Raw genomic sequence first — 19,484 nt, 5'->3', positions numbered from 1 at the left:
TCACTGATTCAGTGAGAAATAATGCATTCTGGTTCAGTCTGTCTCTTGCTCTTTTTGTCTGGTCCACTTGCTGTTTTCCACCTATTTTGCAGTCTCATCATTTCCCTCTCCTCCCTGTCGTTTTATTCTTTTCCTCCCTTTTTCTTTTACACCCTCTCTTTATTGCACTCTCCCTTCCTCATCATCATTATTTCCCTCCCTTTCTCTCTGACATTCTTCTCCTCTTGCTCTGTCTTCATTCCTATCTGTTGGTCTCACTGTTGCTCCCTGCTGACAAAAGCAGCAGGATGATTTTCTGAGAAACATTTCATGTCCTATCTGATCACAATACTGTCAAAACATAAAATGTAAAAGGCGTCAGAGAGTAATCTGGCCTTCTAAATGTTTCTATGTGTTCCCATATTCTAATCATAGATTTCTGGCAGGCTTGGGACTCAGTGTAGCTACAGGGAGAAGAGGAGGGAAACAGGACTGGCAGGTACACAAAGTGAACGAATAGTAGGCACTCACAGACAGCCAGACGGGATCAAGGGGACATTTCCTGGTGGCCTGAGGGTTATTTTGGCCTGCTGTGAACGGTCAACTTCACCAGAGAAAATATTACAATCAGGAATGAGTTGACCCCTTAGGATCCATGCATGAGGCACGATGCTCATGCACTCAGGCCACAACTATTGTTTTTCAAAACACTTTGGATGGAGCAACTACAAGGCCTGATGATTGGCTGCCAGCCTACTTCTAGGCAGCACCATTGAAAGAGACTGCTGCTAGTCAGGTAGCGCACCCGTGGATGTACCCCTTGGACACTCTGTATCTCGTCCTGCAGCGTAGAGACTATAAAGCTGGAAAGTTTACTGATCCGGCATGGAAGAGACTACTACTAGCTAGTCCACCCATGGATGTCCCACGCTGTCCCTTTGATTCACCTCTTCTGGAATGCTGATATGGTGGGGAGTTGGGGGGTAGTCCAACCACTGACAATCTGTCCGGTGAAATGTGAAAGCTACAGTAGCTTTGAAAATGATAATAGAGTATTGATACACTATCAAGCTTGGGGTCTTCTCCATGATTGAGGTAAAAAAATGGAGGCGAGGCAAGGCTTTTATTTTACTCATCAAAAATTTGTGGCTTGTGTGGACATGGTGGCCTGGGGTAAAGTCAAATTCCTAGCCTGAATTATTGTTTCAGCTCTGTATGGCTGGGCAACCACCATCATTGGGGACAATTGGTTGTTTCTCGCTTCAGGCATGAAACTAAAGGAGACTGTGCCTTTGAGATTGTGCCTTTGAGATTTTGGCTTCTAATCTTTGGAACTCAGTCCCTTTGGATTTCTGTGGACACGCTTAAAAGGCAGCGCAGGACTAATTTCTTTAGACTTACCATTGTTTAGTTTAGTTATTTTTTATGTTGTGTCTTGTTATATGTCTCTTGCTTTGGTCTTTTATTGTAAAGCACTTTGTGGCATCTATTTAAAAAGGTTCTATATGAATAAACTTTACTTAGAATCCAATGTCAATACCACATACTTAACCACCTTGGTTAACAAACATCTTATCAGTGCATCTGAATAAAACCTGAACATTGAACACACACAGAAGGTTGTATTTTTTTTTGTAAAGCTATAGTGGTTTTAAACAGATGTTCTTGATAGTGTCTACCCTGAGTTTACAGTTGGACACACATCAGATTTGCTGGCATTATTTGTGTTTTAGTAGCATTATTTGGACATGTATACAGACAATTCAGAATAGTCTCAAATGGGATTTTCACCACAGCCACACACCCTCTTGTCTGTTTATGGTCGGCTCTATGCGTTGTCATGGATTAGTTGTACACAAACCAACTTGCCAACCGTTTGCAAAGATGTGGGGTAGAGATGCATGCAAAAGAAAATCCCGCATTTCTGGTCAGAAAGAGAAAGACACCTGCATGAAAGACTTTGATACCAACAGGTTTTTGGATATGCACAAATACTGCTGCACTAACATTTTCAAGAAGGTAAAGGAAGGAAAGAAAGGGTCCAGCAAGTCTGCCACAGGTAGGAAACTGCAAAAAAAATAAATAAATAAAAAAATTGGTGCATGTAGACATGTAAACAAAAAAAAAACAAAAAACAAAAAACATTGCAAAAAGCTCATCTATAGGTTGAGCTTATAAAGCAGCCTTCTTGTAGTCATGTATAGGAATCTGTTGATGTTGATATAACATCATGGGCTTTCTGCCTATTCACCTCCCATGGAGGTTTTGACGTGTTTCTTCTGATGGCCACATGCGGTGAGCTTCCTAATTTGACAACAGTCTAATCAGTCTTTTAAATACTAACCGGATTTAGGATTGCATTTGATTGCTTTCATCCTGTACACTGTCAAACTAACATGATTTGATTCCAACCCAAATGTCATCACTCAGGTCCCTTACCAAAAGGATTTACATGCAATCAAGCTGTCTCTCCTCTGACAGCACCAGTCGTATACCTCACAACAGAGTTTAAAGTCTGCCAGCAGTTCAGCACTGTCATTGGCTTATGAGTAAGGTGAAAAAAAACTTATGTAAGACATGAAACAAATCAATTCATGTGACACTGCTGTGCACTTTGGCAGCATATCAGGCACCCTGCTGAGTGCCTGTGAAATTATGGAGGCACTAACAGGGCAGATAGCCTTGATTTCAGCCCAGACCTTCCGTTGCAAACTTAATTTGAGTGACAGAAATGCTGAAGTTGTGGTAAATTGCACCTCAAACTGACTACTATTCTTGACAGAAGATTTTCTCGACACTAATCCTTTTGATGACTAAGATGATTACTGCCAATCAAAGGGAAGGCAGACACAGGTGCCCAGTCCTTTTTTTTTCTCCAGAGTGGTTACAAAACCTGAGACATATCACAGCTGCAGCGGAGGCAGTGCCATCACTAATTAATGTCAAATGAGTCATCTAACTGATGTTACATGTCAATTGTTAAAATAATGATTAGTCAAGTTATGGTGTGAACACAAGACTGAATTTTGGACATTTAAAAAAATGGGCTTTCCAGGCTACAGCGACCTCTGGTAAAGCCTTTAAATGAGCCACTGAGAAGAGAAACTGTCATAGGAATGACAGGAGGCACGCCTTCAGTGCTGCATCCTCTGCGTTTCCTGTATTAGACAATTAGCAATTAGCAATTGGCTTTCGTATTAACAACGTATCTAAACTAGCTTGACTGGGGTACGTTGGAATGTCAGATTTAAGGGAAGTGCTTTTAGAAGACATTTAAGGGGACATAAAAGGAAAACACACATTTGAGTGAAGGGTACCTTTGAATACTAATGCTCTGTTGTTTTGTTCCTCATTGAGTCATAATTATAACTCAAAAATTCTATTTATTGAACCAAAATCAACAGCTCAGTCATGATCATCCTGACCACCTGTCCAGCAGCATGACAAGCTCCAAAAGATGATGTGACATCATTTTTAAAGTGACTAAATCGGATGCCAGTTGGCTGCAGAATGTTGTCTCCTTGTTTGTTTGTGTGATATGCTTATTCTCTGAGTGTCAAATAGATCTCATACAACAGATTATTTCATGGGTATTTCAAGTATCCAGCAAGTGCCAAAACATGTAAGTTGGCAGCATTTAACAGTGGCTCTGTGATGTCCTCCCACTGGAGCTTTAAAACACTTAATCTAGTGAACATTACATCATAAATACAGCCTTTTATGGCCATTCATAGCAAATGGCCATATAGATTTTGGTGGAAAACAGTCAGCTCTTTCAGGGAGCTCTTAAATAATTCAAGCACCAAAGAGGGTTCTGTTGGGAACATTAATTTCACCTTAAAGCTACAGCATGGAATATTTATTAAAAATAACTTTCTGTTAAATTTGCCGAAACTGTCACAATATCCAGACAGTTGTACAAGGGACAGATAATCTGCAAAAAAAAAATCACCTTCCTTCTCCGCCTGATAGTGCCTCTAAAGATGTTTGCTACAATACACCGGTGGTTGAATGAAAACAACCAATCAGAGCCGAGAAGTCTCTGAGGCAGGTGTCAATCACTGCTGGTGAACTGTGGTAAAATGAATCAAGAATCTGTTACTATATTGCATATTTATTGCCTTAAATGTTTCCAGAAACAGAAATCAGTTTATTTTAGAAACATATTTTAACTGTAAAATTTGAAAGTTTGCTGCAGCCGGTAGGTGGTGCTTAGTTTTGGCTCAACTGTTTTCGACATGGAGGCTGGGTTAAAAACTTTATCATTTTACAGCTAAACAGTTACATGAAACATTCGAGCTGTGGAATAAGCTATGCAGTAAGAGAATCTTTACTCGTTTGACAGCGCTGCCTAGTTTGACAGTTTGACCACAGTTCACCTAGGTGTGCAGTTACAGACAAAAATAAACATTTTTTTGTCAGTTTCACAGTTTGATTATTATGTCACTGCAGCTAAAAGGAATATTTTTATGTCAATACACCATTGTGCTTGGCTCACTGTCACACTTACCCTGAAGCCAAAAGAGGAAGAATTATTTGCCAGCAAATAAGCACTGCAATGGAAACTGAGTGAATCTTGAGAAATATATAAAATCCCAAGCAAAGCAAAATAATCAAGGCAAATGCAATGTAGAGAGGCATTGCTAGATCACTTTTTGCAAGGATAACAGTGGCTGTCATAGTCTAAACATGTTATATAATTAGTGTGTATCATGTTGGCAGAGTACTAATTCTTTTCACTCAAATGTTCAAAACCCACAATAGTATGATTCCTCCAATAAGACAATTTGGGAGAGAAAGAACGGATTTGGGTTTTAGAGTGCCATGAACATTTTTCTTCTAAACAAAAACCACAAACACGTGACAAAATCTGCATTTGCAAAGGCCTACTGTAAATATGAATGATTCTAAACCATCTTTAAAATTGAACTTATGACTGTGTCATTGATTTGTTATTCCATTTCTCCACAGTATCACCTCTAATCATTCCCCTGGTTCAGGATAAAATTCAAAGTACAGTCCCACTTTGAGCCAGTGATATAATGAAGAGCCCCTTCGCAATCTCCCTCCCTACCACCACTGAACCACAAAAGATTAAAACCTCATATTATCCCTAAATACTGAATATGTCTTCATAAAGGGCGCCTGTTGAAGTCAAAGCAAAACAGGGAACAAGATTAGTCCAGCGCATGTTGCCTGCTGCTTGCTCTGTTTGTCAGCTTCAATTATCCATAACACTCAGCCTTAATCCTCATTGCAATTAAAATTCCAATTAGAAATGGAAAAAAAACATATCCAGAGAAGCACAGAGAAGGAAGAGGGATTGGTAAATATTGACCTACCACAGTGTCAACACTCAGAGTCACAGTAGGAGGACACAAAGTAAAACACTGTGTACAATAGCTGGGGGAATCATCTCAGAATATAAAATGTTCAATGCATATGCAATAGCCATTAGCGGCATAATGTTGGATAAATAAGGGTACATTGATTTCCTAAATGAAGAAATTGGATAAGGATGATTGCATTAGCATATTTTAGATAGCAAAGCAATCACTGCAAAATTCATTTTCATCTCATTATCTGCCATTGATTACTAATCTGATAAAGAAAGTCAGTACTCACAAGTTTTCTTTTTTGGTGATTAGTGTACTATGAAGCTGCTCATATACAGTGTATGCAATCCAAGTGCATATATAAAAGGCTTCAACTGCACTATTAAAATGTTTGTTCACTGACATTAAAACTAAGACATATTTTTGTTAGTACCTCTTGTAGCTGTGCAGATATTTTGGGTTTTATTTGCAAAGTTTTTCTATCTATGAGATATATGCCTCTGCTAGCAATTGTGCCTTTCCAGAAACACTGTCCTCATTATTATGAAACATTCTTAAACCTCACTGGGAATGGTTTTCAGACAAAATACCACCGACTGAAAAAAATAGTCACAATGAAAGTCACTGACAATGAAGTATCTCAAAAGTTTTCCCCAATCGGCTAGGGAGGAGCACCCAGAGTGTTAGCTGCAGGCCAGTAGCTGCAGTTTGGTTCTGAGCTACTCCAGAAATTGAATTCATCTTATAAATAAGGTTAGGTTATCACATTCATTACTTTTGTCCTTGTCCCCCTTGACATTCTTGGGATGCTGCACTGGACATTGTTTCAGGTATACTGTATATATATCATTTATGTTTGTGTGGCCCATTGCACAGCAAAATTAAGTTGTCTGGCCTAGGGGTAGACCAGACTCAGTAAATATTTGGTGCTCAGCCAAAACCCAGAGGGGTCTGGGGGTATGCTTCACTGGGGGAGATTTTATTGGACTTTTTTTTTCCTATTTACCACAGCTATATAAACAATTTTGCAATCCATTTGCAATACTAGATTTCCCAAAATATGCACATCATTCGGAAATAGCGTAAAAGTTGCCAATGAAAGCAATCATCCTTTAGAGCCCACATCCTGTTTTGTATTAACTATTTTGTTAACTGTTCTCCATCTGTCTTTATCATTCTGAAACCATGATTATATAAATATATATTAATATTTGCAGCTCTAATTGTAAATCCCAGCAACAACAGACCCCCAACAATACCAAGCAATCCAACCAGGATTTCACAGGCGGTTGTCAGGATTGTTGCGTCCTGAAATGCCTTTTTATGTTTTTTTTTTTTTGTAACTGTTTATTGTTGGCCATCAGCTGCCGTCTCAGCGAGCTGCTCTCCTCCTGCTCTCTCTTCCTTGTTAGCGCAAGCTAACACCGGCACCCCCATGTGCCTGAGTTAGCAGAGCAAATCAATATGTTGCCTGCAGCTCTACAGTAAAACTAGTTTCCATTTTAAATAGTCAAAGTTGAAGTGACTCGATAAAATTGCAAGGTTGTGCAGAATTAACAGCGACTGGCTGAATTTGCACTAATTGTGGTGATCGCAGTATTGCAAAATCCTGGAGGGACTGACCAAGTACACACGGTCTTCAAAACCAGGAACTGAATATTATAAGCAAACAGAAGAACATTTACTTATTAGTATCAGATTTCTTTAAAAACCTAAATTATTCAGTAAATTTAAGAAAACTTTTCAAGACTGAAGCCCCAGAGGCCACCCCTCTGCTCCGCCTCGGGTCAGGTCTAATGTACTCTGAAAGAGCTGCTTTGATTTCATGCAGTTCATTTTTGATCTTAGATGGAGCTATTTTGGATCTTGCCTGTTAAATATTGTTTGTATCCTTTGACATAGAATGTTAACAATATTCTTTACTATTATGTTTTCTGACTGCAAATTTTACTACTACTACTGGGGGAACTTTTATTTTTGTCCTGTCATAATTTGGATGAACTTACCCTCTAAGTCTTCTGACACAGTTTAACACAATAACATTGTTCTTAAGTGACTGACAACTAGACCAAAAACAGTGTGAAAAAAACCACAACAAAATCTGAATTTACATCAAAACTACAATACACCGAGTGACTTACATTATATATCTGCAAAATGCCAAAAAAAAGAAAAAAAAAGAAAGAGGCCACATTATTAAGCTATGAACAAAATGCAACAGCACAGTGCTATCAGCTGTCAAAATCAAAGCCCATGTGCTTCAAAGCCCTCTTGTTCTTATAAACTTTCATAGTTCGGGGCCTAAGAAAGTGTCTGTTTTCTATATTTATCCCAGATGAATATCAGTTTGCCTGCTCTCTAAGCCAGCACCACAGTTCAATATCCTGCTGTGTGTTAAGGGACGAGTGAGAGACTAAGAGAACACAAAAGAACAATGAGAGACAGAAATGTTAGACATACATCGCTCGCATAAAGAGATGCACAAATATGTTCAGATGCACACACACACACACACACACACGCAGCCCCTGACAAACACATATAAAGACACACAATGAGATACACCAGAGACATGCAGATGAAACGCTTAAAGAAAAAAAAGAGAACCCTTTTATTAGAGAAAAGAGATTAAAAAAATCAATGGAAGGCAGAAAAAAAGTAAAATGCAGAGAAAGCCCAGAGTCAACCACAACTTCAGAACTTCACACATGCCAGGGTGAGAGCTTGGCTGCTGGGGGAATGTGTCAAAGCGAGGGCCCTGTCTGAGGAGATTTAGGCCTCAGCCAGAGATGAAACGAAGCCTAACCTCAACACAGAGCCTTGCGGTATTCTGCCTCACTCCGTGTGTGTGAATGTGTGTGTGTCTGTTAACACATTTGTCCCTGCATGTCTCCGGGAAACTATCATAATGTGTGCATGCATGTGTGAGTCCATGTGCATACACCAATCCTTTTGTGTGGATATATGAATGAGTCCTGAAGCATGTGTGTTCGTGTATGGATTCTTTCATGTACGTGTGTGTGTGTGTGTGTGAATTGCCCTGCATGAGTGCTGTGCGTCTCACCACACTTCCCTCCTTCAGATCCCTCAGCCTCGGTTCTGCGGTCCAGATTTCATTAGCAGCCCTCTGGCTTCCCATCCACCATCTGAATCTAATCCTTTGGCTTCCTTTGACATGCATCTGACTAATGAACGTCAATATTTTGGTTAGTGCAACCAGGATGTAAAGACCCAGAGCCGTGGTTGGGGTGAGAAGAGCAAAGATGTGATGAAAGGCTTTTGCATGTGTCTGTATATGTGTGTGTGTGTGTGTGTGTGTGTGTGTGTGTGTGTGTGTGTGTGTGTGTCTGTGTGTGTGTGTTTGTGTGTGTGTGTGCGCTTGGGGTTTGGTTATTGTAAAAGAACACGAGGAATTTTTAATCTCACCATCACAATGACCAGTGCAAGTTTAACCAGGTGACATATTATTTGTGAAATTCATTTCCCACAATACTTTTGAAAACATAAAAAATAAAATCAAAAAAATCAAATCAAAAGAGTACTTGTAAATTTGAGTGATTAAAAAATGGCCCAATCCAGGAGCTCAGGTGAAATACAATGTGGCGATGAAATCTGCAAAGGAAAACTCATTACAAATAATGGACAGTTGGAGGACTTTTGTATTCCTATTGAAAAATCTGTGTAGGAAAAAGACTGCCAGATCCAATTGATGGAGAAGGAGGAATAGCCAATTTCGTTATAAAATTACAATAAGATTTTTCTCACTTATATGCACAAAGAGATTTTCTCAAGCTTTAATTTAATAAATCATGCCTTTCATATTAAGAGATATCCTCTAAGAGAGGTCTAAGAGACATTACTGAGTATGAAGGAATACCATCCATCATCAGACAAGAACATCAATGACAACTCCACAACCCTGGATGATGTTAAGGAAACACTGTGGTTATGGCAAATACATTAGGGGTATTATGGTGTGGTTAGTATTAGGTAATCAAAACACTTAAGGGATCATTATATTTATATATAAATTCACAAAGGTTTTATCTGTGATGGGATGCAAACTCTGGTCTCTTGCATTGAAAGTCAGTAATATGGTTACTGCACTGTACTGTATATGGCTACTGTTACTGTGGGTATGTTTGTGTGGTGTACTGTAGTTCTTATGGTCATAATAGATACATCATGTTGTATTTTGTAGTGATGTTTCAGGTGGTAGTATACATTTTGTGGAATGGGGATTTTTCAGTCTCCTTCTGCTTGGATTTGAAACTTAATTCTTTTCAGTGATGCTTTAAAAGGCTTGTTAACATCCCCTGACCTGGGTCAGTTGTTATAAAAAGCCTTTTTTTTCTTTCTTTCTATATCACCAACGTTGCTTTTTTCTATGTAAGCCCTGAGAGGCAAGAGAGAGAAAAAACAAAGCAGCTTTTTAAAAACAAATTGTAATCTTAGTTGTTTTCCTCCTGTGTGTAAACAGCTTCTCACTTTTTAAATAAATCATATGTGAAACGGGTATAATATAGGTACAGGTACTATATATATATATATATATATATATATATGATCTAGGATCAATTCTCAATTTTATTTTTTTTATTTTTTTTCACTTGTCTCTCAAGGCCTCAGCATGCTTTCTCAGTTCATTTTGTTTTTTATGTTCCTAACATTCACTGCCACCATGCTACTTGTCTGTCATATTCAAACTGTTTTTGTTTGCTTGTTTGTTGGTTTCTGCCACCTCTGCCATTGCTGTTCATCATTTGGTGTGCCTTGGCATTGGTGGTGCAACTTTGCTAGAAATTTGGAGCACTTGGTTAGCTGAAACAAACCTCTCTTCTAATCCAAATATGTCTGCAGCATTATCATGGAGGAATGAGATGATACATGATATAAACTGGAGTAGTCCTGCCTCAAGAAATATTGGAGCAGTTGGCATAGTGGGACTGAACGAATGGGGGAAAAAAAGTGTGTCAGTGGATGTGTGTGACAGCGAAGAGAGAAGGCTTCAGCAAAAGTGAGAAGAGACTCTTGACACTTGTAAGTGAGAGAAGACTGGGAAGTGTGTATATGTCTTCTCCCTCTCTCTTTTCTTTCTAACTCCTTTTTGCCCAGAGAAGATGAGCTCAGTTCATATGCTCCTTTTCAGCGACTCCTTCAAAATCACTCAGTTACACACTTCTCACCTGGGAGCTACCGAGTACAACCACAGTATTATACTGTTGGCTCTGAATGGTTCCACTTGGAGCAGTTAGGGATTAAGCACTTCCCTCAAGAGCAGCTCACTGGTAAAAGGGAGGAAGAAAGCTCTTTCTCTCCCCTGATTCTCTCAGTCACCCGAGGGATTAGAAACAGTGACCATCTTTTCATAAGCCTGTTTCTCACCAGTTGTTTCCCCTCAATATATGCTATGGCCACCCTTGTGTGTCTTAGTCAGTGAAGAGAGACAATAAAGCATAATGAAATGTTATCCTGGGGCAGCTGAGGATAACTTTTTGCAGATAGGCATATGCTAACACTGGACAACAAGGCCAAGCAGCCTGTTCTCATTCCTATGTCATCAAATACCAATGCTTTCTCAAGCCCCTCTGTGTGATATTGATACCAAAAGCCCACGACTTTCAGCTTACATTAATGATAACTCAATATGGCCATTGACAAAGCGGTGGTATTTGACCAGTTGGGTTTTTACCTGCTGCCTCTAAAACTGATGCACAAAGTGCATATCATACCGCTACAATAGATGCTCTTTTGCATTGGTTTCTGACCACATCACTGACAAAGCGGTGGTATTTGTCAAGATGGGAGTGAAAACAGGCTGGCAATACTTGATACTGAGAGCAACTGACATTGTACAAAATGTGAGAAATTCTGCAGACGGAGGGGGCTATTGCAGGTGGGGCATCACACACATGAGAATGAGAGATCCTACATGACAACCAATTGTCATGAACACATTGATGTTTTTGTTTTGCTTTGTTTTGTTTTTGCAAACCAAGGATATTGTTACAGGTTGCTCTTTTTCAACCAGGGCATATTTTTATGTGTAAATTCAACTTTAATTCGTACTTTCAAAGTCAAACTATTGGCCAATAGTTATCTTTCACACTCATCTCACATGTGCTGCACTGTACAAGCATTCTGATAACCTTACAAGTATTATACCTTCAATAGGTAGCAGAAGCCCTTTGGAATGATCAATAAACAGCACAGCTTTTACTCAAGCTCCTAAACAGACATGCTGGTACATAAATGTAGGCTTATGCAATAAACTATTTGCTGTTGATTTCCAATTTAAAAATATTGACTTTGGTTTTTGGGTAGAATCAGGCTGAAAAATAATGTCAGACTCTGAAATGTTTGGCACTGTGTCAGACATGTGCCAAACCCCCAGTCCCATGCAGTTCTCTGTTACATCATATTTGCTTTAGCATCCTGCGGCACACATCCACCATCTTTTTTACCCTTTCAAAGCCAGCCCAGAAATGCTCATTGTGGTCTGGCAAGGCTCAACAGGCTTTCTAGAGACAGGTCTAATTTCAAACAGACTGTAGAATAAATGATTGACATGTGCTCTCCTCTGCTGGGAGGTAATATAAACCTTTCCTGCACCCGATTGGAAGAACATGCTATGCATGGGATTGTCACTGATCTTTACTTTTAGTCTTGAAACTGGAGATATTGTTCACTACATGTGAGTGTGTTGAGAGGCTGTGAGTTACATCATCTAAAACTTTTTCTGGTTTGTGGTCTCTTTCTTTTACCAGGGGGCTTTTCAGATCTTAGTCTTGTTGCAGATGACTTGGACTTCGTGATAGATAAGGCCTGACCTAACATGTTAAAATCAAGCTATTTAGAGTCTCTTAGGGAAAGTTTTAAATTGATGGAATCAAATACAAAATAATCTGAACAAATGTTCACCCTGTCCCATTCCTGGAGTGACCAGATGGTCAGGATAGTCCAGTCTGGCAAACAAATTTTTGTTTTGGTCTAGCTTTAAGACACATGGATTTCTAAACAGAGATACTGTTAAATACAAATGACAGATAGAAGTAGAGTGACACAAGACAAAGAATCTGAGAGCACTGACTACAGCAGCAGAATGAACAGTAGCAGATGGTAGATATGAACGAAAAATAACATCAGAAGTAAGAGACAAAGTATGAAAAATCTGAATGGACAGAGAAGAGAGGGACAGTCTTTTAAGTGCATACATATGCGTGCGTCACATCCCATTCTTAGTAAGCCTTCAATCAAGATGTGATTTACAAGCCTCGGTTTCTGTTACCACATTTTACTGCCTACAGGCCTTGTGAGCAGGGGCTTTTATTTGGCAGGAGCTTAAACTCTAAGAGTAACAAGTTGGGGTTTTTTATTTGGCAGCGGTTTCCAACTGCAATGGTTTTCTTCAGGTTTCCTGACCGCAGAGCAGAGGGAGAGGATGAGGGAGGGGGAGGGGGTGGAGGAGAAGACGAGGAGGAGGAGGAGGGAAAAAGCACGCAGATCACAGCAATGGTAAGAAGAAGAGAGCGGGAGAATGAAGAAGGAGAAGGCAGTGTGATGAGCGTGATAAATGTGTGAGTGTAATAAATAGACGTGGAACTCCACTGCAAAGCGCAGACGTGACGACTTAGGATGAGACTGTTGGTCTATCTGCACAAAGCACTGCACGTTCATTTTGTTTTTTCTTTGTTTCCAAGAGCTAAAAAATATGCAACTTAAATGCCACATTGCTGAACAGCATCAACTATGAAGGACAAATTGGAGCTTAACCCACACAGCCCGGCCAGTTCGTCCTCTCTAGCGATATGCTTCAGCCTTCTCTTTATCCAAATATAGCACCCTACTTTGTGTCAGCATTTTTACTTCTGTGAATATTCTGTATCATAGCAACCTAAGTGTCTCAGCTAAAACAAACAAACAAACATACAAACAAACAAAAAACAAAAAACAAAAAACAAAAAACAAAAAACAAAAAACAAAAAACAAAAAAACAAACTATATGCACCTTATTGGATCATGCTGCCCTTTTGTATTTAGAACTTAATTTATTATAAAACTGTGTCATCTTAAAAGGCAACAATCTACCTTATAACAGCCCAACAATAAATATCTATTTAAGATGCACCTAAATCAGTATAATAATGTAATTTGCAAAAAAAAAAGAAATAAAAATAAGTAATGGCAGTAATACTGCATATTATACTATTGAGCTATCCTTAATTACTTCATAGGATATTCCTTCACCATGAAGGCCATACATGGATGGTTTTAATATTAAATTATATGTCCAGGTACACTGTATCATTGTCAAGTCTTGCATCACCAACATGCTATCCTACCTTCAAAGCCATGGACAAATATAAAAAGAAATAATAACAAATTATGCATTTATTATTGACATTTAGGGAGAGCAATGCCCTCTATTTTAAGGGACACCCTGTTCAGATTTTTTTTTTTCAAATCAATTGGCGCAGGATGAAGGTAAAATGTAAAATAAATTGCAAACTTTGCAGATTATTTCCACTTTTACACACTTTTAAAACTTTTAAAAGTAAAATCAATGTTCAAAGGTGATGCAACTTTGACTTAGTGCTGGTGCCCTTGCTGTCACTGGAGGTGAGACACTTCCTTAGCTTTTGCCAAGATAGTGTCACTCCAACCTCCCCTTCCCTACACATTTCCACCCCCAAGAATCTAAATGAAACATAACTGTAGGATGTTCATGCTCAGGTCACTGCTTCGTGAAATTACAGAGTGGATACATATTGTACCATCACACCGCTGTGAGTGAGGAGGAGGAGGGGATGCGGGAGGCACAAGAGCATAAGGAGGAGGTGGACAGCGTGAGACAACAGAATGAAGATGTTATAAGAGGATGGAGAGGGAAGGTGTGGAGGATGAATGGGTGAACCTAAAAGAGCAGGTGAAGAGGAGCAGGGAAAAATTTGGTGGAGAGGCAAAGGGTGGGAGAGTAGATGAACAAGAGGAGGAGGAAGGAAGGAAACAAGAGATGGCAGAACCAGAGAGAGTCGGCCTGGGGATTAGCTGGGTCTGCCACTGTAAAATGTTTCATTGACTAGTTTCCTTGTTGAAAGTTCAAACCCACTGAGACCTCCTCAAAAAAACAGAGCACAGGATGGCTGGTCACACTGATGTGGGATCTGACCAAACATCTGAAATGTAAATAAAGAAACTCAACATGGACCATGCGGGGGTACACACTCTCCCCTTGGTTCTTTGCATCCCTCGCCCCTTTCATCTCTGCTTCCTGCTTCTTCTTGCTCTCTGTATTGCTTGGATTCCCTCTTGACCTTCTCGCCTCTCTTCCTTATAAATGCAACGTGTAAGCAAATACCTGTTGAGCAGAAACAGTGTCACATCCTGTCAAAACCAAGCTGCATAGATTTTAAACTTGAGTCACTTTGTGATGGTGCAAACTTGATTACTTGTCTTTCTTTACTCTGTGCTGTCAGGATAACAGATCAAATCCTGTATGCATTGACTTTGTAACTGAATGTTTCCATTGGTGTCCAATAAGCTTCAATCTCTTGCAGGAGTACATTACATCATCATTTTGTCCAGAAATTGTCTTGATACTGCAGACCTGGAATTTTTGTACTTCAGAGTAGTTTTAAGGCATATCAACATTTATGAAGTGATGTATGATATGAGCTGAATTGAGCTGGAGGTGATGGTAGCAAAGCTTGGAGCATACCCTGAGTCATTTTACATCTTCTTTTACAGAACCTAACCACAGTAACTCTCAACCTAAAGATGCCCAACAATGTACCAAACCTAACCTCTATATCTTCACATTAAGGATGTAATGTCATTTTGGGGGTGCTTCTTTGTAGGATATCATACGAACTGTTGTATGATGATACACTGCCGTGGTCTGCAGTGATGTATGCAACATTTGCTCTGGTGACTGGGTGAGCTTGTTAGAACATATTTTCAGCAGTAATCTACCAATATTACATAACATTTGTCTAGGAATAGTTGAAAAATTTAATAGCCTTTCTGAGAAATAAAAAGTATTTTTTCTAAGCAAATGTAGTGACAGTCATACTGTTAATTTCTGTTTTGAAGTATGATTCCATTAACCTCAATGTCTGAATGTGGGCTACATATTACTCAAATCATCGAAAATGTTGTCCCACAGGATTCAGTTTACCTCTCATAAAAATTTCTTCAGAATGACAGAATAACTGCTGCAGAGGCAGCAAGACTGTCTGTCTGAACAAAGTGCTCACGTCTTTGCTGGGTCCTTTTTCATCATTTGACAAAAAAAAAAAAGCTGATCCTGTCACGATGAAAAATTTATTTGAATGTGCTTGAGGTACACATAATTTATCTTACCAGACATTAGAAGCCTAAAAAATAGAGCAAAAATCTTGAAAGGGAGGTAAAATACTAAGCACATTTTTTCTCTCTGTCTCTCACCATTAAATATTCATCTAAATACTGCTTTACCCTGTCTAGTTGACACAACAGTTGCCCCATTTTATTCTTCATGACGGCAGCCTGTTGTTAGTGATGCTTAAGTGTCTGAATTACCTCCTCTGTCCTCCTGAATCTTTTCACACCAGCAGGAAGCTAAAAAAATTATAGGCCAAGGGCTGATGCATAGTACTTTTTTTTCTCACTCTGACTCATGACGTGGAGTTTATTTATTTTGAAAGGTGTGACTGAGAGGAGAGATGTGGCTTTTTGAAATCCTCAAAGTTTTACCTCTACTGTGACCCAAATAGAAGAAAGAAAAATTAAAATTCTCTTTACAATCCAATTAATCAGCGGAAAAGCAGGAAACGCCTTCTGCAGTGTGAAGCAAAACTTTTAAAGAAATTGGAAAGTTGTTTGTGAGCATTGTCATTGCCCCAGACCAGATTTTACTGACTGTCTTTTCGACAATATTTTGGTGGTTGGTTATGAATCTTAAAACTACATACAAACTTGAGAGTGTGTTGAAGCTCAGCCTGGCTCTCTTCTTCTTTTCTGACTCCTGCTGAGCACCAACTGTCAGGGTAGATCGTAGTAGCTTATTTGGCTGCCGAGTGCTGAATAAAAGTGTACACTCTTTCCCAAAAACATGACACTCACTGGAGACTGAATATAGGTTTTGAGCTTGATTTAATTCCCAGTCATGTATTTATGTGGCTGATTTTTCCATGGGTAACTTTACAAAGTGGGAAACAGACACATTCAACAAATTCTCCAATCTAAAAAATGCCAGTGCTTTTAAAAGGCTCTTCCAATGGACTGATAAAAATAAATAAATGTATTCATTAATTAATTTTAAAAAAAACAACAACTTACGAATGTTTGTGTAAGGTCTGGAAAAAACTTAAGTTTACAAAACTAAATTTCAAAAAGTTCTTTGTGAAGGTTAGGAAAAATTCTAGTTGCCATCAAAATAAACTGTGGACTGTGTTGCTTTCAACGGCCAACCATCCACAGGGAAAACAGTCATTACTGACCAGTGCTGTTGCTGATGTCTCCCCTGGGTGTGTGTGTGTGTGTTTGTGTGTGTGTGTATGTCTATTTTATTGAGTTTATTTAGCCCTTAACCAGTGCTATAAAGGCCAGAATACTAGTTAATACTGAAATGCTCCGTCAAAATGTAATGATTCTTAATAGCTTATTGGTTTTAGGTTTTGATCCAGATAAGATTGGCATCTGGCGTCTTAGAGGGATGGTGAGTTAACAAGGCCTTTTTGTTCATTTTGCTAACATGGGGGATAATGTTGCCTCTCATCACCCCCTCAAATCACTTACTGACTTTTCCTCTAGTGCCACTGTAAGCTAACATTTGTGGATGGATTACCATGCAATTTGGTGCAGACAATCATGGGCTTTTTGAACTTTGGTGATCCCTTTAATCAAAAATTCAATTTGTCCAGAACTGTCAAACAGAATTCTTTCCAATGAACATCAAAGCCTCAAAGCATCACAAATGTGACTCTTGTTTTCTGATAAGGTAGATGGGTCCCACAACCTACAGACTTTTACTTGGCTCATCATACTGAAATGTTGAAGTCCACTGACAAGGTGGCAACATGTAACCAGTTGGGATGAGAATGTGTTGTCTCCACAGACTTATCATCATACCTAAAGTCCAACTAAAACACTTCGTCAAACATAATGCTATTTTTTAAGTTATTGCAAGTTATTTTTTATTGTTTATTAAGAAAACAAGGCATTTGGGGAAATAAAACATACTCCTTTTCAAGTCAGGCTGCAGTAGGGGTGTGTCTGTGTCTGTTTGAATGATAGCAGTTGGTGGAGTTACCCATAGGGAATGAGTGGCAAACTCAAAACAAAAAGGCACTGTAGTCTCGACAAGATGCATGTGCGTGTCTGTAAGTTATATAATAAGGAGATGTAACGCTAATATGGTTGTCAGTGACTTTTGTGTTGTGTAGCAGGCTGCTGCCTGACACAGTTTCTCCATCCTCTCTGACAGAATACTCACGTTATGCAATATTTAACTGGCTATATTTTGTGTTACAGCCAAAAATACAATTTAACTTACTTTTTTAAAAATGTATTTTGCATTGAATCTTATATATGTTGCTCTTTGATGTGACGTCCTTCAAAGCAGAACAGACACAACTCATGCATGCAGCAATTTCCCAATGCCGCTTTTAGTCTGCCATAATAACATCAATTGAAAACCCATTCTTAAAGGCTGGAATCAGGACAGGAAGGCTATTGATTGACTAATAATTTTCATTTGCATTACAGGACTAAGGAACTTTTTGTTTCCCTATAATAGAATCTACCTTAACAATGATTGATTATTCATTCGTTAAAATTTACATGAATCGATCACAGGAATTATGTAAAATGAACTTCCTCTCGTGTCTTAGGTTAGTCGAGTAAAAAACAGCAGTGAATTTTACTTGTGGAAAGAGGGTCATTTGTCAAGGTCTTGCTAACAACAGTGATGGAACCCTCACTTTTTATGTTGAAAATTGCCTTTTTGTTAATAGGAAAGACCCAGCACTGCCCCTAGTGAGGGGAGAGATTGCGAGGCACAATGATATATAAAGAGAAAGACTTTATGAGGGAGAGCTACAAAGAGGGAAACCAATAAGACAGACAGACTGGTGGGTAGTTTATATGACCAAAGAAAGGAAAACTGAAATGTGTGAAAAATTGGAAATAAAAAATAGAGATGCTGACACATGAAAAAAGAAGGAATGCCAGCCAGATGGATAAGCACATAGTCAGAAAAAAAACCCCCAAAAAAACGTGAACTACCTCTCCTGAGGAGGAGGAAGATATGGAGGTGGACTGGCTTTCGTGTTTTGTCATAGGAAAGAGGAAGAGAGAGAAAAAGTATGGTTTGCGCCCTGCCTACACTGTGCTGAGTCTAAAAGTAACACATCAGTCATAGGTGTTTATATAATATGGAAAATAAAGAATGCCAAATGTCAAAGTGATTCAAAGGACGTGACATGGGATATTGCTCCAAGTAGTGATTCATTAGACTGTTAATCAACACCACACACATTTTGATCAACATTAAAAACTTAGAACAGGTTTGTAGGATGATATGCAACAGCAGAAATCAATATTTTAGATGGAGGGACTTCTAGGGTTTGTACACTTGCTCTAGTTGAAATAGAAGGATGTGTGTTAAAGAAAAACTTAGCATGAGGGCTGGCAGTACACTGCTCCACCACCGGGAGACATTCCAGGTTTTAAGTAGCAAAACGTTGTAGATCTGTGATACCAAGCTGCTGACCCTACAGCTACCCTACCTGAGGTGAACCGTAGGAGGTGTGATGGGCAGTAATGCCATAGCAGGTCGACAGCTACCTGTATATCCAGTGCATCAACTGTATTGCAAAATCTCAATGCCCGATGTTTCTTGGGTATCACACATGAATTCTAAAGACTTCTGCTACTAGATTCATAGAAAAAAATATTGAGGATGCAGCTTCTGTTCTCAGACATTTCCTGTTTTTCAAGTAGTTGTGTTTCACTCACATATGCTTTTCCACATCATCATGTCAAACATATTTATAGGGTTGCAGCAGATGACCCCTTTGTTCTTGATCAACTCCTCTGTCAGAGTATGATTGGATGCATTTAGTTTTCGAAACCACATCGAACACAATGCGCACATTTGTCCCATCTTGGATATCTTGGAAAAAGCTG

The sequence above is a fragment of the Plectropomus leopardus genome, chromosome 20, assembly GCF_026936395.1.
Source record: "Plectropomus leopardus strain MGB_pleo_1.0 chromosome 20, ASM2693639v1, whole genome shotgun sequence".
In the NCBI taxonomy this organism is placed as follows: Eukaryota; Metazoa; Chordata; class Actinopteri; order Perciformes; family Serranidae; genus Plectropomus; species Plectropomus leopardus.
This window is presented reverse-complemented; position numbering follows the sequence as displayed.